At 36.9% G+C, this 24,641-nt stretch overlaps 15 non-coding genes across 15 annotated transcripts; 3 read left to right on the top strand and 12 right to left on the bottom strand.

Moving 5' to 3' along the window:
• Nucleotides 1–7,562: 7,562 nt before the first annotated feature.
• LOC129228805 (U4 spliceosomal RNA) lies at nt 7,563–7,703 on the bottom strand. The gene has a single exon (XR_008580989.1). It is a non-coding gene; the product is annotated as a U4 spliceosomal RNA (small nuclear RNA).
• Nucleotides 7,704–8,784: 1,081 nt separating this feature from the next.
• On the bottom strand, nt 8,785–8,945 carry LOC129228743 (U1 spliceosomal RNA). The gene has a single exon (XR_008580937.1). It is a non-coding gene; the product is annotated as a U1 spliceosomal RNA (small nuclear RNA).
• An 814-nt stretch (nt 8,946–9,759) lies between these two features.
• Nucleotides 9,760–9,921, bottom strand: LOC129228762 (U1 spliceosomal RNA). Its single transcript, XR_008580956.1, has one exon. It is a non-coding gene; the product is annotated as a U1 spliceosomal RNA (small nuclear RNA).
• A 681-nt stretch (nt 9,922–10,602) lies between these two features.
• On the bottom strand, nt 10,603–10,709 carry LOC129228828 (U6 spliceosomal RNA). The gene has a single exon (XR_008581010.1). It is a non-coding gene; the product is annotated as a U6 spliceosomal RNA (small nuclear RNA).
• Nucleotides 10,710–11,899: 1,190 nt separating this feature from the next.
• LOC129228809 (U5 spliceosomal RNA) lies at nt 11,900–12,018 on the top strand. The gene has a single exon (XR_008580992.1). It is a non-coding gene; the product is annotated as a U5 spliceosomal RNA (small nuclear RNA).
• A 366-nt stretch (nt 12,019–12,384) lies between these two features.
• Nucleotides 12,385–12,525, bottom strand: LOC129228797 (U4 spliceosomal RNA). Its single transcript, XR_008580981.1, has one exon. It is a non-coding gene; the product is annotated as a U4 spliceosomal RNA (small nuclear RNA).
• A 1,088-nt stretch (nt 12,526–13,613) lies between these two features.
• On the bottom strand, nt 13,614–13,774 carry LOC129228744 (U1 spliceosomal RNA). The gene has a single exon (XR_008580938.1). It is a non-coding gene; the product is annotated as a U1 spliceosomal RNA (small nuclear RNA).
• An 815-nt stretch (nt 13,775–14,589) lies between these two features.
• Nucleotides 14,590–14,751, bottom strand: LOC129228763 (U1 spliceosomal RNA). Its single transcript, XR_008580957.1, has one exon. It is a non-coding gene; the product is annotated as a U1 spliceosomal RNA (small nuclear RNA).
• A 679-nt stretch (nt 14,752–15,430) lies between these two features.
• On the bottom strand, nt 15,431–15,537 carry LOC129228832 (U6 spliceosomal RNA). The gene has a single exon (XR_008581014.1). It is a non-coding gene; the product is annotated as a U6 spliceosomal RNA (small nuclear RNA).
• A 1,189-nt stretch (nt 15,538–16,726) lies between these two features.
• Nucleotides 16,727–16,845, top strand: LOC129228810 (U5 spliceosomal RNA). The gene has a single exon (XR_008580993.1). It is a non-coding gene; the product is annotated as a U5 spliceosomal RNA (small nuclear RNA).
• A 366-nt stretch (nt 16,846–17,211) lies between these two features.
• On the bottom strand, nt 17,212–17,352 carry LOC129228798 (U4 spliceosomal RNA). The gene has a single exon (XR_008580982.1). It is a non-coding gene; the product is annotated as a U4 spliceosomal RNA (small nuclear RNA).
• A 1,091-nt stretch (nt 17,353–18,443) lies between these two features.
• Nucleotides 18,444–18,604, bottom strand: LOC129228755 (U1 spliceosomal RNA). The gene has a single exon (XR_008580949.1). It is a non-coding gene; the product is annotated as a U1 spliceosomal RNA (small nuclear RNA).
• A 3,538-nt stretch (nt 18,605–22,142) lies between these two features.
• LOC129228769 (U1 spliceosomal RNA) lies at nt 22,143–22,304 on the bottom strand. Its single transcript, XR_008580963.1, has one exon. It is a non-coding gene; the product is annotated as a U1 spliceosomal RNA (small nuclear RNA).
• Nucleotides 22,305–22,983: 679 nt separating this feature from the next.
• Nucleotides 22,984–23,090, bottom strand: LOC129228833 (U6 spliceosomal RNA). Its single transcript, XR_008581015.1, has one exon. It is a non-coding gene; the product is annotated as a U6 spliceosomal RNA (small nuclear RNA).
• A 1,188-nt stretch (nt 23,091–24,278) lies between these two features.
• LOC129228811 (U5 spliceosomal RNA) lies at nt 24,279–24,397 on the top strand. The gene has a single exon (XR_008580994.1). It is a non-coding gene; the product is annotated as a U5 spliceosomal RNA (small nuclear RNA).
• Nucleotides 24,398–24,641: the final 244 nt, after the last annotated feature.

Genomic DNA, 24,641 nt, shown 5'->3' on the forward strand with positions numbered 1-24,641 from the left:
CATCACTAGAATGAAGTATTTTTTTATCTACGGAACCTAATCCCTATTTTGAACCCATTCCCTATTTTTGATATTAGGTCTCAATTTACGCGGTTTCGATTTACGCAGCATTTCCGTGGAACATAACACCCGCGTAAAACGAGGGTCTACTGTACAAGGGTTAAGACAAAATTTGGTCTACAGGTATATCTTAAAGGGCGAGTTGCTCATTTATTTTTGGCTTCAGTCATCCCAAAAGGATGGATCACCGAATATTTTTAATCGTTTTATGTGACTGCTATATCTCAAGAAGTAATGCGAGGATTCATACAAAAATGTAGTATGCAAGTGAAATTAAACGAAAACAAGCCTTATTTTTGTTCTAAGTTGAGTTTCGTAATCGTTTACGTGAGTCAGTGTAATTAAATAAACAATGAAAAATATACTGAATTTAAATATGAGAGGTTTAGCAAGATATCAATAAAATCTAAATTAGCCGTGTATTCCTCTCATTTTTGTAGCACTTTAACTAGCGTGGGTGTTAAATAAAAACTGAGTTTGCATTCTTATACAATTTGCGTAGTAAAAATTCAATAATTAAAACAGCATTTTTTTCTGAGAGGGGGAAACTTATTTGTTTATTATTATTATTATCAGTATTCTTTTCTTTCTGAATTATCAAGCTATATTGAGCTAGAACTATTACTTTTTGAAACTCATTTTAAAAATAAGTCTAGGTCAAAATTGATCTGAATAATCTCATTGATATCAGTTATTTCACCCTACATTGTGAAATTTTTTCTTTTCTATTTAAAATTGGAAAATGTGATTCAGCTGACAAGCGCTACTTCGCAAGCATGAAAGTATCCTCTTGAAAACCTGTAATAAAATAGCTGTTCTGAAATTGTCCCCCTTGATGTTCTATCGAATATATAAATTTCATGAATGTTGAGAATTGAAAATATTTGTCATCGCGTAGAGTCGTTTTCAAAAATCTGAGTGAAAGACACCTGTTTTAGCAATTACGGGTTTCATTGATTTCAAAAGATTTGACGGTGAAGATTTCGACGTAATTTCAGAATTTTACTCATAAGACAGAGTTTCCACGGCAATAATCTGTCATCTCTGTTAAACATTTGTTTTGCTGTCCCAAAATCCCGGTCGCAAAGGACATACAAATGTCCTCTCAGAGGAAGGTCTCGAGCAGTCTTGTTAAACTTCTTCAGTTTCATTTCCAGAAAAAGTCTCAGAACAGTTTTGATCTTACGTTAACCAACGTATATCTCACTGAAAACGTACAGTTTTTTTTTTTTTTTTTACAGTTCTTAGGGTGATGTTAAAAAATCTATGAGAAAATTAAATTTCATTAAGATACCTTTCTACTTGATTTCCACCCTGGCCCGTGATTTCGAATTTTTCTAGTGAAAGGGGAGAGGGAGGATAACGGGCATATAACCAATGCAAATTTCATAGGATTGCTATAAAAAGCACTTCCACTTGTATATATTAAAAAAAAATTCAAAGTCGGGGGCAATTCCGCCTGATCCCCTAAATTACTGACTTGTCGCTAAGGTAATAATATGCTAGAGTGAAGGAGTTATTTGTTTTTACTTCATTACGCCAAAAAATACAAGCCGTCTATTCTCTTGCCATATTCACATAGCGCCTCACTATTCTTTCATTCGCCTTTAGAACAGTTTAGTTTTACTTCCATACCAGTTTTTTGTCTGAATCCTTGCGTTACATCTTGATCCTTTGCTTTACATCTTGAGTATTATTATTAATCAGATTAAACGAGAAAGAGAAATCCGTTGCAGCAGCCTTTCGCGTGTTTACGTTCTTAATAGTATACAGAAAAACGTATGTTTTTCTGAAAACTATTAATTTTCTGGAATTAATCTGATGCTTACGAATTAAGACAGGAGAAAACGTTTGGAATTTTTGAAGGAACTTACTTTGAAAGGCAATTAATATTCTTTCGCAACTTTTATGCTGAAAAGCATCGACGTACATTTAAATTTTTCGTACCAATTGAACTAGCGAATTTTGGGCCGGCGACATTTTGGACTGGCGACATTTTGAACCGGCGATATTTTGGACTGGCGACATTTTGGACCGGCGACATTTTGGGACGGCGACATTTTGAACCGGCGACATTTTGGGACAGCGACATTTTGGACCGGCGACATTTTGGGACGGCGACATTTTGGACCGGCGACATTTTGGGACGGCGACATTTTGGCCGCGACATTTTGGCCCGCGACATTTTGGGCGTATACCATTGTTGATACACACGCGTTACTCGATCATTGGCTATTATATATATGAGGATAACCATTAACTTTAGATCAGTTAAAGAATTTTGATCCTTTTAAAATGTTAGACATTAATCTCCGAACTCTGAAAAGAAAACGATAGATGAATTGATAAAAGAAAAAATGTAATCGGATTTCAGATTTCGTTGGTTTTTTGGTTGGCAGATTTTTGGCGCTTTACTGTACCTTTAATAATACTTAAAGCTCTATCCATTTTCCTGTATAAGTTAAATAATTATGTAGCATAGTTATGATCAACGAAAGGAGTTCATGAGTATATCTTCGGATAATGAAAAGAAGAAAATGTGGGATTGTTTTAAAATGTATTGAAGTCTTTGATTTTTTTCCCCACTTGACAAGTATATTTTTATATACCAACTAGCTAGCATTCTGAGTTATGTAGACTAATTATCGCTGTCCCTTGCCAATAAAGTTTTAAATATGACTTCAGAGACGTTTTAAATAAAAACTTTTTCCAAACTAATAACTGTTTGGATGCTTTCCACGAACTAAAGATTGTATCATGAACACTGAACCTACTCTAAAACTTGGCATTGTTGTTGCCAAGTTATTATCAATCTACAAGTTGTCCTGAAAAAAGACTGACTGTTTTTAAAAATTTATAACAGGAGAACGGTTAATGATTGAAAACAAATTCTTGCGGAAAATTTATATGGTGGGCGCTAAATTTTTGCCCTCGAGTTCCAAAGTTTAGTTCAAAAATGTTTCAATAGATGGCGCTGCACATAGTAAGCTTGTAGGTCAAAAAAGAATTGAAATTCACAAATTTCTCCTCCAACTGCGACATATAATTACAGCTGAAGATTGTTGAAAATATTGCTTTGTTCTTTTGTTCGTTAGTTTTGAAAATTTATGATGTAATTCTCTATCTTTATATATATATATATATATATATATATATATATATATATATATAGATATAAATATATATGGGCTTACTATCTACCGCACCATCTATTGGAAAAATTTTCAACTAATATTTGGAACTCAGGGAGAAAACATTTACGGTCCACCACATGAATTTTCTGCAAGAATTGTGTTTTTATCATTTACCGTTTTCTTATTATACATTTTTGAAAACAGTATGTCTTTTCACAATGCGGCTTGCTTCTTCAGACTCTCGTACTAAGACAATGAAATGTTACATGTCCTCTATTTCAATACTCTAGTGAAATAGCCAGATAGTATCTTACTCAACTCTTAAATGCAGCGTATCACCATTTTAACACCATGCACAATGTAGTTTTTTGAAACCAGTAAAATAATTTGTATTATCTCAATATGCGATCGGCCATTGAAGTAATCTAGTTAAGTAGGCGGCACCACTTATGTTACTTATGAAAACACTTGATTTCAGTGGCGCCATCTATTGAGAAATTACTTGAGTGGTAGATCGCATAATGAGAGAATACTCATTACTTGCTGAAGATATTATTAAATCAATTAAAAATTGCAAATAGCAGCATTAACTGGATTGAAATGAAAATGTATAAATTTAATTTTTCAGCATTTGCAAACGTAGGACTATTTCTTTTAATGTCTAGGCTTGTGGTTTGTAATTGCCTACTTTTTGTCATTCAATGATAAACGAAATTTTACTGCTGATACAGTAAGTATTCCATCAACGATTGTCATTTTTTTAGGATATTTGACTGAAATTATTGGATGTCTTTTCAGTCAAAGGCCAATGCTTCCAAATCGTTTTATCTACAAACCATGCTTAAATTAAACTATGACGTTTTAATGTCTCCTTTTGATTTCAACAAGACTTCTAAAGCCATGGGACAAATTTTTATGTTTTTTTTTTTTAAATTGAGTATTTAAGGGTTAGTAAGGGGGTCAACAAATTTGGCCATTCAGAATTCTATTTAATTATATATTTAACCTGTGTTGCAAGCAAAGATTATATATAATTTTTAACATTGTATCATATTTAAAAAAAAAAAAGTATGAACTTTTTATTTTTCTTGTTACACTTGTAAACATTTTTTCATTCCGATTTTAATAATGAAGGTACTGATACCTAAGCGAACTACAGCTTTTCTGTCTTTTAAATGCCACAGTTGCCTCATTTTCAAAAACTATTAATAATTTTCTAAGTTGGGAACTATTCATTAATTTCCAAATGTCTCTTGTGCTTCGTTATGATGGTGCTTTTTCTATCTTCCACGCCATTCTGAACAAAAGGTTACCAGATAAAGGTGTCTTTATATATAATATGAATAATATATTGAAAAATGAATAGCTGAAGCGTAATGAGTACAGTTCACCATCAATCAACTTCCTCTCTTCTGCTACTCTGTGCCAACAGTAGTTTAGATGCTAAGTACTATATTTCACTATTTTCGTGGCGATTTTAAAGCGTAAAGCATGTGGTCGAAAGATAAAATGTTGTCCCTGATGAACTTGTGTAAATTCATAACCTGTGATTGAAATTTGAGTTGTACTGTGAAAGCATGATTATGTCAGTTATTAAAATCTGTAACAAATATTTTGTAATCTTTTATTGGGCACAACTTGTACAAACATTTTGCAGTTTCAGAACATGATTATTTTTGATACGTAAATATTTTTTAGAAATAATGTAGATCTAAAACCTAAAATTTTTTGCCCTCTACAACATACACAATACAAAAACTAGAATAATTTCAGTGTGTGTGTGGGGGGGGAGGGTCGTGGTACGCTGGTCCGCTTTTCCACTTTTCATTTTTTATCTCATCAACATACTAAATGGATCATTTGATTTTTGTCCTGTGTTTTATTTAAAAGCTCTCATCATCCCAGATTTTATATTTTTTTTTGGAAATTTTCAGTTTATCAACTTTAGGGTCATGACACAGTGACCAACGTAACATTCGCAACTGATTTTCTAACTCTTTTTACTTAAAACTGGGAGTAAAAAGAAATTATTTTTGGTTTAATTTCGAGATTTAAAATGCAGAAGATAACTATTTTTCATTTCTACCAAGAATTTGAGGCAAAATAATCGCTGATAGGTACTTTTTCACCAAAAAAGGATTGTGACTAACTTAACATTTCTGCAACCCTGAAAAACAATGCGTATGTTACGAGGCAATTTTTTCTGAAACTTATGCAGGCATTTAAAAGGGGCTGATATATTTGTAAAAGGTAAGCAAGCTATTTTGAAAAAATATGCTACAAATTAATTACAGCTGAATCTTTTGTGACTCTTAAAAGTACTTTTACGAAAGACTGTGTGTAACTAACGTAACCATCGAATAACCAGCAATGCATTCATACAAAAAAACTTTTTGTAATTAATCACTTGCTCTTCATTACTTTTACACTTTTTAGTAACTCTTTTTATGTTGTATTATGGTCCTTTCTTTACTTTCCTTCTATATTAGTGTAAGAAATTGAATGGAATGATCCAGTTCAATTAACTCAATTTCAGTGTGCTAAAAAAAACTGCTTTTACAAAATAAATAACATTATTCTTGGGCTAATTAAATCCTAAATATCTCTCTTTAAAAAAGAAAATTTCTTACAAGTTTATAGATTCACCAAATTCTAGTATTCAGAAAATATACTAGTTTATCGTCATAAGAAACTCCGTAGTACTTTTCAATGATGTATTATTCTTAAAGGTTTCCTAATTCATCGAACGAATACTGTTGTACATCTTGAATTAAAATGTAATATTGAAAAACAAAAATATTCAAACATTTTTTGTACATATGGCTCGATTCAGAAAGATATTAATCCATGTAGAAGGCAGTCAAGAACAGGAGAAGTAACGACAATAAACAATTGAACATACAACAAAAGCAACAATTTAAAATCAAAGATAAATCTGTAAAGTAGTGGAGTTCACAATTGTAGCAGAGTAAAAAAGAAAATTATTTCAGGGAGTCCATGACAGATCGCGCAGACCAATAAAGCTTTCCGAGCAATTTTAGATTTCGATCAGTTGGGTTAAGTTTCGAGCAGGAATGATAGTCAATGACGATGGTGGTTATCTTCAAATTTACTTTATTCCATATGTTACTAAGTGCGTAAGAAATTCTAGTTCGTCCAGCCATTTCAAACTACATCCGTGAGCTGAAAATAAGGAAATTAATTCTTACAATTTTTACTGCTAATAAATTTTGCCATTCATTTAAAAAAGTAAAATCAACGTAGGGACCACAAGCCGCAATGGGACGTTACAAACGAGTGTTACGAGGTTACAGCGAACCAACCCCTTTTGAAATGCATAAAATGAGGAGTGAATGCAGAAATAAAACATAAAATAGTAAATATAAGACTGGTTTTTTTCCGTCAGAGAGACGTTGAATTTGATAGAAAAGTTACAAATTCGTTTAAACTACCAGTACTTACATCTAGAATTGCAATTTTTCCACTCTTATCAATAATATATTCAAATTTTTTTTCAATATTTTCTTCAAATACTCGAAATGGGGAAACCCGCGCCATACTAGACCGGGAATAGCGCGAACGATGTCCCGAAACCCACAAATTCCGCGTGCACAACATACACAGTTTGCGGAATTGGCAGTCGACAGCCGCCCGCAGTGCAATGGCCAGCCTCCGACCAGGAAAGCTCCCTCCATGGCCGAGGCATTCCCGACGCCAAACAATAATGCCGAGCATTTAGTACGTTTCCAACAAGTATTCTTTTGAATCTTTCAAATGACTGGCAGCTAAAATAAATACCCTTATCATTTTGTTATTTTTTTCGGCAACTTATGCACGGCTAAACAGATAAAATCTGGAGGCTATTATTAACAGATTGTTTGTTTGGCGTGTGTATAAAAAGACGCACGGTGTAATATGGCATTCTTTTACTAAAGATTACCGTGGAGGGGAGCAGCTTAAATGAGCTTCAAACTAATTTTTGGAGCCCTCCAGCAGGAGGGTCATATGTTGAAAGGTATAATGTCCAACTTATCCTGAGAAGAAATGTGGTACGGCATTCGAAGTGTTCGAGATTTCAGATGCAACGTTGAGAGCTACTTGTGCAATACAAATACGTCCTGCGGAATTTACAAGGGTCGAACAAGGATTTATGAACATCTTCGCCCAACAAAACGCTCGAAAACTTTCGCGAATTCAATACTTGGACATAGCAGAAGCAAACAATTGTTTCACTCAGACCACCCTCATCAATACAACAATTGCAAGTCAAGGCACTGAAATTGCTAGAGAGGCAATGTCTTTTCCAAATCAACTGTTTGTAAACACATTAACGGTTTATTACATTCATCCTAACTTTTTCATCTCAAACCCCCTAAAGGGTATCCAAAAATTGCCTAAGCCGACGGTATTTCACGTCGACATGGCGGGGTATTGGGAAAAGTTTTCAACTAGCAATAGTTACGCCTTGGTAGAACCTCATTGGCTATGACACTGCCTCTGCGCAAAGCTGATGGAACTTAATTGTTCCAAATACTTATTCAACTTTGGCAGGGAAAAAAAACGGGAAGAACAGAAAATAATTTCGTAATGGGTTTTGGCATCATTACGCTTAACAAATAGCTTTTTTGCTTAAGAAAAACAAAACTTCACTATTAATTTTTTTTTTATTTTTCATCAGCGTACAGTAAATATCAGAAACAAAACTTGGTTGGGCGAGCAACTTTCTTTTTTCTCCAACGATGAAAATACAATATTTTCTACTGTTGTAATAAATTTTTCATTTGTTGCTTTTCAAATAATCTGTAAGTTCAATTTGTTCTTCCTTCATAAATTTAATATTTTTCGACGCCTTCACTTAAAAAAAAAACAATTCAAAAAAGTCGATGAAAGCAGCACCGAAGAGCATTTTGGGAGGGAATAAACGTACCCCGGTTAATGAGAGTTATGATAATCAAAATGACGGTGCTTGGGTGTCAGTCACTGCTGATATAACTATTATACGTACAGCAGAGAATCCGATGTCGAATGCGAATGGTTTGTAATACGTACACAACTCATGGGCTGTCACAGACAGTAAGGATGACAAGCGATTTTAGTGAACATATTTGAAAATTATTTTCTTGACCTCCCCATCTTGCTTTTTCTTTACTGCCTGTCCAATGTAGTTATATTTGCTTGTTTCTTTAATTTTTTTGGCATTGCAACACGTTCGCTTTTATTTTTCATTCCCCCATACTTGAGCGGCAGAAAAAGAAACATGAAGCAAAGTTTTAAAACGTCCGGAAATAACATTTTTCGCTAATATGTTTCTGTTCATACATAATTTTTATCTACGATAAAGGCGAGCGGCGATGGGCCAGAAAATTCCGGTATCTGCTCCGAGGAACATGGCTATCTAGATATTCTTGACAGTCGCAATGTTTGTCAAATGAGAACTTCACTCTTTGACCAGAAGTAAAGTTGGAAAATTTGAAAATGTGTTTTCGTCATAGCATAACCTACGCCGTACGAAACGAACCGCTTGAAGAAAAGCAAGGAATAAAGGTTCTGGAGCAGCTTTCTGTGAAATCTTACCTATTCTTCAATTAAAGAGGGACAGCGCGAACGCAGTCCCAGCTACCAAAAATTATGCACCCCAAGCAACCGCAGTTTGCGGATGTGGCGAGCGTCAACCCTCCGAAGTGCAATGAAGGGCCTCTGCTCGGGGGAGCCTCCTCGATGATCAAGGCATCCCCAGTGCCAGGTAAGTATGTTCGACAAATGACGCTCAAGGATATATATCACTTTCCTTCTTGGAAGGAACTGGTTGAACCAGATATTGATTCAGTTTGAAAACATTTCTTATTGAAATCGAAAGTCATAGGAAGTATTATGTCCATTAATCTCAAAGTTCACGTCTTTTTTGTACTAAAAAAAAAACCCCGCAAAAACACTTGTACTCGTTCTTGCATTGAACCAAAATCGGCTAGTGCTATGGAAAATATAAATTAGCTTTTCCCCTACTCGCTACGAGATGGCGCTGACTATCGTTACAAATTGCCTCGAATTTCCACTCAGAACATGAAAGGATATTTGGAATGAAAGTCAATGACGATGGTTATCTTCAAATTTACTCTATTCGATCTGTTGCTAAGTGCGTGAGAAATTCTAGTTTGTCTAGTCATTTCAGTCTCCTTCCATGTGAGGAAAATAAGGAAATTAATTCTTCTAATCTACACAGCAAACAAATTTTGTCATTCATTTGAAAAAGAAAAATCAACGTAGGGATCACAAACAGCCAATGGGACGTTACGAAAGCATGTTTCGGGGTTTCAGCGAATCAACCCCTTTTTAAACGCAGAAAATGCGGAGTGAATACAGAAGTGAAATATGAAAGAGTAAATATAAGCCTGGATTATTTTCCGTCAGGAATTTGATAGAAAAGTTACAAATTCGTAAGACTACCGGTACTTACATTTAGAATTACAATTATCCCACTCTGATCTATAATATATTCAAATTTTATTTCATTAATACTTTGTCTCCTTAATGCTCGGAAATGGGGAAACCCGCGACATACTATAGACCGGGAGCAGCGCGAACGCAGTCCCGACACCCAAAAATTGCGCGCCCCAACCAACCGCAGTTTGCGGAAGTGGCAATCGTCAGCTGCCCGCAGTGCAATGGCCAGCCTCCGACCGGGGAAGCCCCCTCCATGATCGAGGCATTCCCGACGCCAAGTAAGTATGCCTCTCTTTTAGTACGTTTTCAACAAGTATCCTTTTGAGTCTTTCAAAAGACTGGCAGTTTAAATAAATACACTTACCATTTTATTACTTTTTTAGGCAGTTTATGCGCGGCTAAACAGCTAAAATCAGGAGGCTATTACTAATGGATTGTTTTAAAGTATTGCGTGTGTATAAAAAGACGCACGATGTAATTTGGCCTTTTTAAGTTCTGAGTTTTGAGTTTACATCACATCGGGAAAAGGCTTATCCGGATGTTTGCAGTTTTCCCTCCCTTCGCTACTGACCTTTTGGCCCATTAAAGGGTGGTTCCAGGAAGAAATCATTTACAAAAATTAGTTCTAAATCTGTACCCAATAATAAGGTTTTGATGTCTCTGGAAGTTATGGCATTTGGTAGATGTAAACATATCATCAGATAGGCATTTGCTCACAAAATAACCAACTGTGCATCCTGATACCTTCATGTGACTAATGTGCAAAGAACATCTATATGCTTGACTCGGTTATGGAATTCAAGATTCTTGATGAGCCTCAGAGTTCATTTGCAAAAAAAAAAAAAAAAAAAAAAACCCTTTAAAAATGCTTTTTCTAATTCGTCATCAGGATAAGGCAAACTACTCGTGAATCTTTAGGAGCTCATAACGCAACTAGTAAAATTCATCATTTAGTAAAGAATGAGAAAAAAATGTGGAACGCTTCACGATTTTGCGTGTCATCCTTGCGCAGGGGCCATGCTAATCTTCTCTGTATCGTTCCAATTTTAGTATATGTACTGCCGAAGCGAGTACGACTCCCAACGTAGCAAAAGCATCTAATATAGGATGCATACCATCGTGTTTTAAAATACTGGTAGTTAGAATTGCACAGTCAACATCGGTATTGATATCTTTTTTATGCGTATGATTTCATTGCAATAATTTAAAAGCTCATTGGAAGGACAGTAAAATTTTTGGTATTCTTCGTGTACATCCGACTTTGATGCGTGTTGTGTGAAAAAAAGAGATAATTTCCTTCGAGTCCCTTTATATAAAATTAGTTATAACGGAATTTCATAGATTTCTAAACAGCTGTTGAAGAAGAAATCAGCGTAAACAGAGGAATATGTGATGACGTGGAATGTTGCCAGAAGGGAAAATGAAGAAAATCGTTCAAAAATTATGCGACACATTTCGCCGTCTTAAAGTAGATGCAATAAATATCGCAGGATGAGAATTCGATGGAGGCTGTTAACACGAAGCGGAGTCAACTTTTCCACTCAACATTGGGGTATTCCAGACTGAAACAGCACAATAGAAGTTCAGTGGGTGAGAATTATTTAGATTTAGAAAGAAAAAAAAAATATCTTGGATCCTTATTGTAAGTAAACTTCAGCATCATCCCACCACTGATTGATTCCTCAGTTAACAGATTGGTGCAGTCCAAAAACATGACGATTCCATTAGAAATACGGCAACGCCCAGCAATTTGCAAAACCCTTCAGAACGAGGGAATAAATTTGAAGGTGGAGAGCAATTGCTCTATCTCCGTGCTTACTGTTATCTAGTTTGGTGCAGTTCTTTCAGGTTAGTAAGCTTAATTATGCTGTAGATGTGCACGGAATTATAATCCGAGATCAGAAACGCCCGGTACATTGCGTTTTACTTTCTGGCATAACGAATGCGTTTAGAAATAATTGCAAGTTTTTTGTTTATCCTAAATGTCAATGTTATCAAACATGCAAAGTGGGTCGGATTATACGTGATTAGAAATTTGACGTATTATACGTAATTAGAAATCATCTATATATACATTTCATGTATCTGATTTTCATAAGACGTGGACAATGAGAAACCTTTACACTCTTAAATGAGAAACAAAATGACAATGGCAATCTTGAAATGTATCGATACCGCAGTGCGATTTTGAGAATTTTCTTTTTGCTACCAGTTTTCCCTGAAACGGAAAGTACTACATTCATGAAATTGCGGGACACCTCCTTATGCTCTTGTTTCCCTTCAAACATCGTGCTAATCTTTCGCCTTTTACTAAAGATTACCGTGGAGGGGAGCAGCTTAAATGAGCTTCAAACTAATTTTTGGAGCCCTCCAGCAGGAGGGTCATATGTTGAAAGGTATAATGTCCAACTTATCCTGAGAAGAAATGTGGTACGGCATTCGAAGTGTTCGAGATTTCAGATGCAACGTTGAGAGCTACTTGTGCAATACAAATACGTCCTGCGGAATTTACAAGGGTCGAACAAGGATTTATGAACATCTTCGCCCAACAAAACGCTCGAAAACTTTCGCGAATTCAATACTTGGACATAGCAGAAGCAAACAATTGTTTCACTCAGACCACCCTCATCAATACAACAATTGCAAGTCAAGGCACTGAAATTGCTAGAGAGGCAATGTCTTTTCCAAATCAACTGTTTGTAAACACATTAACGGTTTATTACATTCATCCTAACTTTTTCATCTCAAACCCCCTAAAGGGTATCCAAAAATTGCCTAAGCCGACGGTATTTCACGTCGACATGGCGGGGTATTGGGAAAAGTTTTCAACTAGCAATAGTCACGCCTCGGTAGAACCTCATTGGCTATGACACTGCCTCTGCGCAAAGCTGATGGAACTTAATTGTTCCAAATACTTATTCAACTTTGGCAGGGAAAAAAAACGGGAAGAACAGAAAATAATTTCGTAATGGGTTTTGGCATCATTACGCTTAACAAATAGCTTTTTTGCTTAAGAAAAACAAAACTTCACTATTAATTTTCTTTTTTATTTTTCATCAGCGTACAGTAAATATCAGAAACAAAACTTGGTTGGGCGAGCAACTTTCTTTTTTCTCCAACGATGAAAATACAATATTTTCTACTGTTGTAATAAATTTTTCATTTGTTGCTTTTCAAATAATCTGTAAGTTCAATTTGTTCTTCCTTCATAAATTTAATATTTTTCGACGCCTTCACTTAAAAAAAAAAAAAAAACAATTCAAAAAAGTCGATGAAAGCAGCACCGAAGAGCATTTTGGGAGGGAATAAACGTACCCCGGTTAATGAGAGTTATGATAATCAAAATGACGGTGCTTGGGTGTCAGTCACTGCTGATATAACTATTATACGTACAGCAGAGAATCCGATGTCGAATGCGAATGGTTTGTAATACGTACACAACTCATGGGCTGTCACAGACAGTAAGGATGACAAGCGATTTTAGTGAACATATTTGAAAATTATTTTCTTGACCTCCCCATCTTGCTTTTTCTTTACTGCCTGTCCAATGTAGTTATATTTGCTTGTTTCTTTAATTTTTTTGGCATTGCAACACGTTCGCTTTTATTTTTCATTCCCCCATACTTGAGCGGCAGAAAAAGAAACATGAAGCAAAGTTTTAAAACGTCCGGAAATAACATTTTTCGCTAATATGTTTCTGTTCATACATAATTTTTATCTACGATAAAGGCGAGCGGCGATGGGCCAGAAAATTCCGGTATCTGCTCCGAGGAAAATGGCTATCTAGATATTCTTGACAGTCGCAATGTTTGTCAAATGAGAACTTCACTCTTTGACCAGAAGTAAAGTTGGAAAATTTGAAAATGTGTTTTCGTCATAGCATAACCTACGCCGTACGAAACGAACCGCTTGAAGAAAAGCAAGGAAAAAAGGTTCTGGAGCAGCTTTCTGTGAAATCTTACCTATTCTTCAATTAAAGAGGGACAGCGCGAACGCAGTCCCAGCTACCAAAAATTATGCACCCCAAGCAACCGCAGTTTGCGGATGTGGCGAGCGTCAACCCTCCGAAGTGCAATGAAGGGCCTCTGCTCGGGGGAGCCTCCTCGATGATCAAGGCATCCCCAGTGCCAGGTAAGTATGTTCGACAAATGACGCTCAAGGATATATATCACTTTCCTTCTTGGAAGGAACTGGTTGAACCAGATATTGATTCAGTTTGAAAACATTTCTTATTGAAATCGAAAGTCATAGGAAGTATTATGTCCATTAATCTCAAAGTTCACGTCTTTTTTGTACTAAAAAAAAAAACCCCGCAAAAACACTTGTACTCGTTCTTGCATTGAACCAAAATCGGCTAGTGCTATGGAAAATATAAATTAGCTTTTCCCCTACTCGCTACGAGATGGCGCTGACTATCGTTACAAATTGCCTCGAATTTCCACTCAGAACATGAAAGGATATTTGGAATGAAAGTCAATGACGATGGTTATCTTCAAATTTACTCTATTCGATCTGTTGCTAAGTGCGTGAGAAATTCTAGTTTGTCTAGTCATTTCAGTCTCCTTCCATGTGAGGAAAATAAGGAAATTAATTCTTCTAATCTACACAGCAAACAAATTTTGTCATTCATTTGAAAAAGAAAAATCAACGTAGGGATCACAAACAGCCAATGGGACGTTACGAAAGCATGTTTCGGGGTTTCAGCGAATCAACCCCTTTTTAAACGCAGAAAATGCGGAGTGAATACAGAAGTGAAATATGAAAGAGTAAATATAAGCCTGGATTATTTTCCGTCAGGAATTTGATAGAAAAGTTACAAATTCGTAAGACTACCGGTACTTACATTTAGAATTACAATTATCCCACTCTGATCTATAATATATTCAAATTTTATTTCATTAATACTTTGTCTCCTTAATGCTCGGAAATGGGGAAACCCGCGACATACTATAGACCGGGAGCAGCGCGAACGCAGTCCCGACACCCAAAAATTGCGCGCCCCAACCAACCGCAGTTTGCGGAAGTGGCAATCGTCAGCTGCCCGCAGTGCAATGGCCAGCCTCCGACCGGGGAAGCCCCCTCCATGATCGAGGCATTCCCGACGCCAAGTAAGTATGCTTCTCTTTTAGTACGTTTTCAACAAGTATCCTTTTGAGTCTTTCAAAAGACTGGCAGTTTAAATAAATACACTTACCATTTTATTACTTTTTTAGGCAGTTTATGCGCGGATAAACAGCTAAAATCAGGAGGCTATTACTAATGGATTGTTTTAAAGTATTGCGTGTGTATAAAAAGACGCACGATGTAATTTGGCCTTTTTAAGTTCTGAGTTTTGAGTTTACATCACATCGGGAAAAGGCTTATCCGGATGTTTGCAGTTTTCCCTCCCTTCGCTACTGACCTTTTGGCCCATTAAAGGGTGGTTCCAGGAAGAAATCATTTACAAAAATTAGTTCTAAATCTGTACCCAATAATAAGGTTTTGATGTCTCTGGAAGTTATGGCATTTGGTAGATGTAAACATATCATCAGATAGGCATTTGCTCACAAAATAACCAACTGTGCATCCTGATACCTTCATGTGACTAATGTGCAAAGAACATCTATATGCTTGACTCGGTTATGGAATTCAAGATTCTTGATGAGCCTCAGAGTTCATTTGCAAAAAAAAAAAAAAAAAAAAACCCTTTAAAAATGCTTTTTCTAATTCGTCATCAGGATAAGGCAAACTACTCGTGAATCTTTAGGAGCTCATAACGCAACTAGTAAAATTCATCATTTAGTAAAGAATGAGAAAAAAATGTGGAACGCTTCACGATTTTGCGTGTCATCCTTGCGCAGGGGCCATGCTAATCTTCTCTGTATCGTTCCAATTTTAGTATATGTACTGGCGAAGCGAGTACGACTCCCAACGTAGCAAAAGCATCTAATATAGGATGCATACCATCGTGTTTTAAAATACTGGTAGTTAGAATTGCACAGTCAACATCGGTATTGATATCTTTTTTATGCGTATGATTTCATTGCAATAATTTAAAAGCTCATTGGAAGGACAGTAAAATTTTTGGTATTCTTCGTGTACATCCGACTTTGATGCGTGTTGTGTGAAAAAAAGAGATAATTTCCTTCGAGTCCCTTTATATAAAATTAGTTATAACGGAATTTCATAGATTTCTAAACAGCTGTTGAAGAAGAAATCAGCGTAAACAGAGGAATATGTGATGACGTGGAATGTTGCCAGAAGGGAAAATGAAGAAAATCGTTCAAAAATTATGCGACACATTTCGCCGTCTTAAAGTAGATGCAATAAATATCGCAGGATGAGAATTCGATGGAGGCTGTTAACACGAAGCGGAGTCAACTTTTCCACTCAACATTGGGGTATTCCAGACTGAAACAGCACAATAGAAGTTCAGTGGGTGAGAATTATTTAGATTTAGAAAGAAAAAAAAATATCTTGGATCCTTATTGTAAGTAAACTTCAGCATCATCCCACCACTGATTGATTCCTCAGTTAACAGATTGGTGCAGTCCAAAAACATGACGATTCCATTAGAAATACGGCAACGCCCAGCAATTTGCAAAACCCTTCAGAACGAGGGAATAAATTTGAAGGTGGAGAGCAATTGCTCTATCTCCGTGCTTACTGTTATCTAGTTTGGTGCAGTTCTTTCAGGTTAGTAAGCTTAATTATGCTGTAGATGTGCACGGAATTATAATCCGAGATCAGAAACGCCCGGTACATTGCGTTTTACTTTCTGGCATAACGAATGCGTTTAGAAATAATTGCAAGTTTTTTGTTTATCCTAAATGTCAATGTTATCAAACATGCAAAGTGGGTCGGATTATACGTGATTAGAAATTTGACGTATTATACGTAATTAGAAATCATCTATATATACATTTCATGTATCTGATTTTCATAAGACGTGGACAATGAGAAACCTTTACACTCTTAAATGAGAAACAAAATGACAATGGCAATCTTGAAATGTATCGATACCGCAGTGCGATTTTGAGAATTTTCTTTTTGCTACCAGTTTTCCCTGAAACGGAAAGTACTACATTCATGAAATTGCGGGACACCTCCTTATGCTCTTGTTTCCCTTCAAACATCGTGCTAATCTTTCGCCTTTTACTAAAGATTACCGTGGAGGGGAGCAGCTTAAATGAGCTTCAAACTAATTTTTGGAGCCCTCCAGCAGGAGGGTCATATGTTGAAAGGTATAATGTCCAACTTATCCTGAGAAGAAATGTGGTACGGCATTCGAAGTGTTCGAGATTTCAGATGCAACGTTGAGAGCTACTTGTGCAATACAAATACGTCCTGCGGAATTTACAAGGGTCGAACAAGGATTTATGAACATCTTCGCCCAACAAAACGCTCGAAAACTTTCGCGAATTCAATACTTGGACATAGCAGAAGCAAACAATTGTTTCACTCAGACCACCCTCATCAATACAACAATTGCAAGTCAAGGCACTGAAATTGCTAGAGAGGCAATGTCTTTTCCAAATCAACTGTTTGTAAACACATTAACGGTTTATTACATTCATCCTAACTTTTTCATCTCAAACCCCCTAAAGGGTATCCAAAAATTGCCTAAGCCGACGGTATTTCACGTCGACATGGCGGGGTATTGGGAAAAGTTTTCAACTAGCAATAGTCACGCCTCGGTAGAACCTCATTGGCTATGACACTGCCTCTGCGCAAAGCTGATGGAACTTAATTGTTCCAAATACTTATTCAACTTTGGCAGGGAAAAAAAACGGGAAGAACAGAAAATAATTTCGTAATGGGTTTTGGCATCATTACGCTTAACAAATAGCTTTTTTGCTTAAGAAAAACAAAACTTCACTATTAATTTTCTTTTTTATTTTTCATCAGCGTACAGTAAATATCAGAAACAAAACTTGGTTGGGCGAGCAACTTTCTTTTTTCTCCAACGATGAAAATACAATATTTTCTACTGTTGTAATAAATTTTTCATTTGTTGCTTTTCAAATAATCTGTAAGTTCAATTTGTTCTTCCTTCATAAATTTAATATTTTTCGACGCCTTCACTTAAAAAAAAAAAAAGAAAAACAATTCAAAAAAGTCGATGAAAGCAGCACCGAAGAGCATTTTGGGAGGGAATAAACGTACCCCGGTTAATGAGAGTTATGATAATCAAAATGACGGTGCTTGGGTGTCAGTCACTGCTGATATAACTATTATACGTACAGCAGAGAATCCGATGTCGAATGCGAATGGTTTGTAATACGTACACAACTCATGGGCTGTCACAGACAGTAAGGATGACAAGCGATTTTAGTGAACATATTTGAAAATTATTTTCTTGACCTCCCCATCTTGCTTTTTCTTTACTGCCTGTCCAATGTAGTTATATTTGCTTGTTTCTTTAATTTTTTTGGCATTGCAACACGTTCGCTTTTATTTTTCATTCCCCCATACTTGAGCGGCAGAAAAAGAAACATGAAGCAAAGTTTTAAAACGTCCGGAAATAACATTTTTCGCTAATATGTTTCTGTTCATACATAATTTTTATCTACGATAAAGGCGAGCGGCGATGGGCCAGAAAATTCCGGTATCTGCTCCGAGGAAAATGGCTATCTAGATATTCTTGACAGTCGTAATGTTTGTCAAATGAGAACTTCACTCTTTGACCAGAAGTAAAGTTGGAAAATTTGAAAATGTGTTTTCGTCATAGCATAACCTACGCCGTACGAAACGAACCGCTTGAAGAAAAGCAAGGAAAAAAGGTTCTGGAGCAGCTTTCTGTGAAATCTTACCTATTCTTCAATTAAAGAGGGACAGCGCGAACGCAGTCCCAGCTACCAAAAATTATGCACCCCAAGCAACCGCAGTTTGCGGATGTGGCGAGCGTCAACCCTCCGAAGTGCAATGAAGGGCCTCTGCTCGGGGGACCCTCCTCGATGATCAAGGCATCCCCAGTGCCAGGTAAGTATGTTCGATACGGATACGGATACGGATCATGATTTTTCTTCGGTGGAGAGCGTGAGCTCTTTTGCCGGGTGTGAGGGTATAGGGTCATGGCATGGAACAGATCATTGAAGGTATGAGGGGGAGGAATATGTAAAAAAAAAAAAAAAAAAAAAAAAAAAAAAAAAAAAAAGGAATCTTTTCAGGGCCACTTGTGTATATACAATATTTACAAGCACATGTGAAATAATAGACAAGTATGAAGAACGAAGGATAAATATAAGTGGATAAATAAGGACTATTTACAATATGTACAACGAAAATCCAATGGAAGATCAGTGCGGGTAAGGCCTGTCCTACCCGCAAGGAGGGTTCGGGAGCCGAACCATCTGCCGGAATGGCAGAGAAGAGATTTAGCCGTCTGAGACGGCAGGGGGAATGCGCCTGGGGCGCTTTTTCCCCTTGAGTTGGTAAGTAATGAACATTGTGTCCGAAGGGAAACCTGTATTTCCCTCATTATATGTGTAATGTATTTGGTCATGTATCAGTGGGTTGGGGTGGTAGGTGAGTCGAGTGAAGAAATTTGTTGCGATGTCAATAATGAAATCTGTTAGATACACAATGTGGGAATCATTATGGATCGTATCATTGGAGACAAACCAAGGTGCATTAAAGACTTTTCTCAGTATTTTGTTTTGGATGACTTGGAGCCCCATCATGTTGGTCTTAGCAGCATGCCCCCAAACCGGGATGCTGTAAACCATTGCTGGGCGGATGATGGTAGTATATATGGCGAGTTTGTTCTTGGTGCTTAGAGAGTTGGTCTTGCTTAATAGACCGTACATGTAGCCGATTTTTGTTTTTGCTTTTTTAATGGTTTCACGAATGTGATATTTGAAAGTGAGTTTTCTGTCAAGGCTCACGCCCAAGTACTTTACATATTTAGAGTACTTGATATTTTCATTGTTGACAGAGAGGGGTTTGGGAGCATTATTGAGGTCATTTTTGGAGAAATAAATGGCCTGTGTTTTACTAGGATTGATAGCAATTCTCCATTTGTTGAGATAAGACGTGACAATATTTATGTATTTTTGTAATCTTAACTGGGCAAAGTTCCTATTCCAGTCACTAGCCATGAGACTGGTGTCATCGGCAAATAAGCAAGTTAAGTGTGGATCAATATGGGGGAAATCGCTAATATAAATGTTATACAATGTTGGGCCAATAGCAGAGCCCTGGGGCACTCCGGCCAAGATGTTGTGTTTGCTGGAGAGATAATCACCAATGCGCACTTGAAACGTGCGTTTGTGGAGATAGTGGTGAATAATTTGGATTATGTAATTGGGGAAATTTAGTTTAATGAGTTTGTAGATAAGACCTTCGTGCCATACGCGATCGAATGCCTTACTGATATCAAAGAAAATGCCGATGGTGATTTTTCCTTCTTGCATATTTTTTGTGATGTAGTTAACCATCCTAAGTAATTGGTGGGTAGTGGCATGAGCTTCCTTAAACCCAAATTGAAATTTAGGAATCAGTTGGTGCTGAGTAATGTGGTTTTTTATCTGGTTTAGGATGATCCGCTCAGTGAGCTTAGAAAGGGAGCTGAGGAGGCTGATAGGCCTGTAGTTGATGGGCTGTGAGAGGTCAGCATTTGGTTTGGGGATAGGGATTACGATCGCATTTTTCCAGAGAGTGGGAAAGTAGCCGTAAGCCATAATCTTATTAATAATTTTAGTGATTGTAAAGATGGAGCTGAGTGGGAGATGTTTTAGATGAATGTTCTTGATATTGTCCTCACCACCCGCTTTTCTTTCTTTTAATTTTTTGATCTCAATCATTATCTCAAGTGAGGAGACAGCAGGAGGGGGGGTGGAGGGTGAGGGGTGAGTGAAGAAGTCACTGACCTCCTTGTTAACAATAGAGATAGTTTGGTCATCATAGGCGTCAGCATTTAGCTGGAAGTTATCTTCGAGAGCTCCAGCAAGTACACTGGTCTTATCATTGACTGAGTAGACCAGGTCCCCCTGTTTGTTGCGGAGAGAGGGAATAGGCTGAGTCTTTTTGGAAAATTTGCGAACCAGAGTGTAGAAAGCTTTAGAATTGTTTTCGAGAGACTCTAGGTAATTGTTGAATGTCTTGGTCTTGTGGTCCGAAATGAGTTTTTTGATGTTATTAGTCATACTATTTAGTGTATTTTTCAAGTTAGGGTCTCTGGTGAGGTGCCAAAGTTTTTTGATTTTGTTCTTTTCCTTGATTTGGTTGGTAATTGTTTTGGGAAGACGGACATAATCGTCAGGAAGAATTCTGGTGCATTTTGCCCTCTGAAGAGCAAAATTTATGTCGTCGGTTATTTTAGTGATGCAGGTATCAATGTCCTTGGGATTATTGATAACAGGATTGTCCTTTGATCTGTCATGAAGCACTTGGGTGAAATAATTCCAGTTAATGGTAATAGTGGTGTTGAATTTTTTGGGAAGTGCAGTCTTGAGACCAATGTCTAGTACGATAGGGCAGTGATCCGAGCTTAAAGCAGTGATAGCTTCGATTCGACAGTTATTGGTGAGGTTATTCAGGAGAGCCAAGTCAAGGGTGGTATTTGCGAACTTGGTGTAGTGGGTTGGGGAGTCAGGGGCAACTAGTGCAATATCATTATCAATGATGTAGTTGGTGAGAATTTTGCCATTTTTGTTTGGGAGACCATTGCTCCAAATTTCATGCTTACAGTTAAAGTCACCAATAACAAGGGACTGTCTATTTATGGAGAATAAAGAAATGACGCTCAAGGATATATATCACTTTCCTTCTTGGAAGGAACTGGTTGAAGCAGATATTGATTCAGTTTGAAAACATTTCTTATTGAAATCGAAAGTCATAGGAAGTATTATGTCCATTAATCTCAAAGTTCACGTCTTTTTTGTACTAAAAAAAAAACCCCGCAAAAACACTTGTACTCGTTCTTGCATTGAACCAAAATCGGCTAGTGCTATGGAAAATATAAATTAGCTTTTCCCCTACTCGCTACGAGATGGCGCTGACTATCGTTACAAATTGCCTCAAATTTCCACTCAGAACATGAAAGGATATTTGGAATGAAAGTCAATGACGATGGTTATCTTCAAATTTACTCTATTCGATCAGTTGCTAAGTGCGTGAGAAATTCTAGTTTGTCTAGTCATTTCAGTCTCCTTCCATGTGAGGAAAATAAGGAAATTAATTCTTCTAATCTACACAGCAAACAAATTTTGTCATTCATTTGAAAAAGAAAAATCAACGTAGGGATCACAAACAGCCAATGGGACGTTACGAAAGCATGTTTCGGGGTTTCAGCGAATCAACCCCTTTTTAAACGCAGAAAATGCGGAGTGAATACAGAAGTGAAATATGAAAGAGTAAATATAAGCCTGGATTATTTTCCGTCAGGAATTTGATAGAAAAGTTACAAATTCTTACATTTAGAATTACAATTATCCCACTCTGATCTATAATATATTCAAATTTTATTTCATTAATACTTTGTCTCCTTAATGCTCGGAAATGGGGAAACCCGCGACATACTATAGACCGGGAGCAGCACGAACGCAGTCCCGACACCCAAAAATTGCGCGCCCCAACCAACCGCAGTTTGCGGAAGTGGCAATCGTCAGCTGCCCGCAGTGCAATGGCCAGCCTCCGACCGGGGAAGCCCCCTCCATGATCGAGGCATTCCCGACGCCAAGTAAGTATGCCTCTCTTTAAGTACGTTTTCAACAAGTATCCTTTTGAGTCTTTCAAAAGACTGGCAGTTTAAATAAATACACTTACCATTTTATTACTTTTTTAGGCAGTTTATGCGCGGATAAACAGCTAAAATCAGGAGGCTATTACTAATGGATTGTTTTAAAGTATTGCGTGTGTATAAAAAGACGCACGATGTAATTTGGCCTTTTTAAGTTCTGAGTTTTGAGTTTACATCACATCGGGAAAAGGCTTATCCGGATGTTTGCAGTTTTCCCTCCCTTCGCTACTGACCTTTTGGCCCATTAAAGGGTGGTTCCAGGAAGAAATCATTTACAAAAATTAGTTCTAAATCTGTACCCAATAATAAGGTTTTGATGTCTCTGGAAGTTATGGCATTTGGTAGATGTAAACATATCATCAGATAGGCATTTGCTCACAAAATAACCAACTGTGCATCCTGATACCTTCATGTGACTAATGTGCAAAGAACATCTATATGCTTGACTCGGTTATGGAATTCAAGATTCTTGATGAGCCTCAGAGTTCATTTGCAAAAAAAAAAAAAAAAAAAAACCCTTTAAAAATGCTTTTTCTAATTCGTCATCAGGATAAGGCAAACTACTCGTGAATCTTTAGGAGCTCATAACGCAACTAGTAAAATTCATCATTTAGTAAAGAATGAGAAAAAAATGTGGAACGCTTCACGATTTTGCGTGTCATCCTTGCGCAGGGGCCATGCTAATCTTCTCTGTATCGTTCCAATTTTAGTATATGTACTGGCGAAGCGAGTACAACTCCCAACGCAGCAAAAGCATCTAATATAGGATGCATACCATCGTGTTTTAAAATACTGGTAGTTAGAATTGCACAGTCAACATCGGTATTGATATCTTTTTTATGCGTATGATTTCATTGCAATAATTTAAAAGCTCATTGGAAGGACAGTAAAATTTTTGGTATTCTTCGTGTACATCCGACTTTGATGCGTGTTGTGTGAAAAAAAGAGATAATTTCCTTCGAGTCCCTTTATATAAAATTAGTTATAACGGAATTTCATAGATTTCTAAACAGCTGTTGAAGAAGAAATCAGCGTAAACAGAGGAATATGTGATGACGTGGAATGTTGCCAGAAGGGAAAATGAAGAAAATCGTTCACAAATTATGCGACACATTTCGCCGTCTTAAAGTAGATGCAATAAATATCGCAGGATGAGAATTCGATGGAGGCTGTTAACACGAAGCGGAGTCAACTTTTCCACTCAACATTGGGGTATTCCAGACTGAAACAGCACAATAGAAGTTCAGTGGGTGAGAATTATTTAGATTTAGAAAGAAAAAAAATATCTTGGATCCTTATTGTAAGTAAACTTCAGCATCATCCCACCACTGATTGATTCCTCAGTTAACAGATTGGTGCAGTCCAAAAACATGACGATTCCATTAGAAATACGGCAACGCCCAGCAATTTGCAAAACCCTTCAGAACGAGGGAATAAATTTGAAGGTGGAGAGCAATTGCTCTATCTCCGTGCTTACTGTTATCTAGTTTGGTGCAGTTCTTTCAGGTTAGTAAGCTTAATTATGCTGTAGATGTGCACGGAATTATAATCCGAGATCAGAAACGCCCGGTACATTGCGTTTTACTTTCTGGCATAACGAATGCGTTTAGAAATAATTGCAAGTTTTTTGTTTATCCTAAATGTCAATGTTATCAAACATGCAAAGTGGGTCGGATTATACGTGATTAGAAATTTGACGTATTATACGTAATTAGAAATCATCTATATATACATTTCATGTATCTGATTTTCATAAGACGTGGACAATGAGAAACCTTTACACTCTTAAATGAGAAACAAAATGACAATGGCAATCTTGAAATGTATCGATACCGCAGTGCGATTTTGAGAATTTTCTTTTTGCTACCAGTTTTCCCTGAAACGGAAAGTACTACATTCATGAAATTGCGGGACACCTCCTTATGCTCTTGTTTCCCTTCAAACATCGTGCTAATCTTTCGCCTTTTACTAAAGATTACCGTGGAGGGGAGCAGCTTAAATGAGCTTCAAACTAATTTTTGGAGCCCTCCAGCAGGAGGGTCATATGTTGAAAGGTATAATGTCCAACTTATCCTGAGAAGAAATGTGGTACGGCATTCGAAGTGTTCGAGATTTCAGATGCAACGTTGAGAGCTACTTGTGCAATACAAATACGTCCTGCGGAATTTACAAGGGTCGAACAAGGATTTATGAACATCTTCGCCCAACAAAACGCTCGAAAACTTTCGCGAATTCAATACTTGGACATAGCAGAAGCAAACAATTGTTTCACTCAGACCACCCTC

This window comes from Uloborus diversus, chromosome 8 (assembly GCF_026930045.1).
Source record: "Uloborus diversus isolate 005 chromosome 8, Udiv.v.3.1, whole genome shotgun sequence".
Taxonomy (NCBI): domain Eukaryota; kingdom Metazoa; phylum Arthropoda; class Arachnida; order Araneae; family Uloboridae; genus Uloborus; species Uloborus diversus.